The sequence below is a fragment of the Cervus canadensis genome, chromosome 7, assembly GCF_019320065.1.
Source record: "Cervus canadensis isolate Bull #8, Minnesota chromosome 7, ASM1932006v1, whole genome shotgun sequence".
Lineage (NCBI taxonomy): Eukaryota > Metazoa > Chordata > Mammalia > Artiodactyla > Cervidae > Cervus > Cervus canadensis.
This window is the reverse complement of record NC_057392.1, coordinates 93,488,758-93,490,318: the sequence shown is the minus strand read 5'-3', so window position 1 is coordinate 93,490,318 and position 1,561 is coordinate 93,488,758.

Sequence of the window (1,561 nt, the reverse complement as noted above, 5' to 3'; positions counted from 1 at the left end):
TGTACCGTATTTTCTATTTGAATTTGCACCATATTTTATCTACTTGCATATAGCTGTGAATGTATCTGCAGCAAACACTCATTCTTTGGGAGATGTATTTCCAAGGACAGTATAATATGGGGAAAATGCAAAATCTGTCTGAGATGGGAAGATGCCCAACTGTGAGGAACGTGAGAATGGAAATATATGAGGTGTGACAATAAAGTAATAAAACTAATTTCCTTGTGTGGTTCATAAACTAGCTCTAAAGTCACTCCCATGAATGGAGTTCCAAAAATGCTCTGAGCAGTGGCAGACCTACAAAATCAGCTCATCAGATCCCCGATTCCAGTGCTAAACGGTATAGCACACTTTGGGGCATGAACATCTCTCTGTGTTTGAAAAAATATATCCCCTTACACACCTTACTTTGTAAAGTTCACGGATGTAATCTTATTGAAAGTCTATGACAAACTTCTTATGAATTTCTTTGAGACACTTGACAAAGCTTTAAAGCTCCAAATATTTTCCACAGAAATAATCACATTGCTTATAGCATGTTATAGCATATTCTGATGAAGTGAGTTTATCTAACCTGAATATCAGGAGTATGAATAGTTGCTTTCTGTGAAAAAAAAATAAGAAACTTAAGAAGGAAACGTAGAAGAATCCATCAAGAAGTATCAGTGGTCCAAGGAGAATCCCAACAAGCAAGAAGGTTTTCCAAAGAGAAGTACAAATGAGTAAAAAGTAATAATATCTCTCTTCCTGATAACTATGCTCTGAAGGGACTTCAAATAGATTGTATATTAAAATTTTAAAGTATCATTTCACTGCTCCTTTGAATTTGTGGAACTAAACCTTAACACTTAATTGATACTGATCTAACTAGGAAAGGAGGTAAGTATACTTTTTGTCAAGCAAAAGAGGTACTTCATTCACATTTTTACATTTGATAAAATTACTTTATGAAATTGCTTCTTTGCCTGAAGATGAATTTTCTTCCACATTTCTTACTTAACTGCTAATAGTTTCATTGTGTAAGTTCTCCTTTAAATAAAGAAAAGCATTAAATGACTTAGAAATTAGGTGAGAAATTAGGCTTTTGATAATACCCAATTCAATAACAGTCTTCCCTGGTGGCTCAGATGATAAAGAATCTACCTACAATGCAGGAGATCTGGATTCAATCCCTGGGTTGGGAAGATCCCCTGGAGGAGAGCATGGAAACCCACTCCAGTATTCTTGCCTGGGGAATCCCCGTGGAGCCTGATGGGCTATAGTCCACGGGGTCGCAAGGAGTCAGACATGACTGAGTGACTAAGCACAGCAAAAAAAAAAAAATCATTTCTTAGTCACTGGCAACGTTAGTGAAGGATCAAAACCAGTTATGTTGAGGCCACATGTTTGATGAATCACGTCAAAGAGGGGACTTTTTTACTTATGTGTGTGGTTATTAAAAGAAGAAAACCCAAACCCAGAAAAGTGGTTTACCCGACATCTCATTGCAAGTCAACGGAGCCAGCATTCAATTTCAGCCAACTGTAAGCACTGTGTAACCAACCAATTTCTGTTCTGTTTA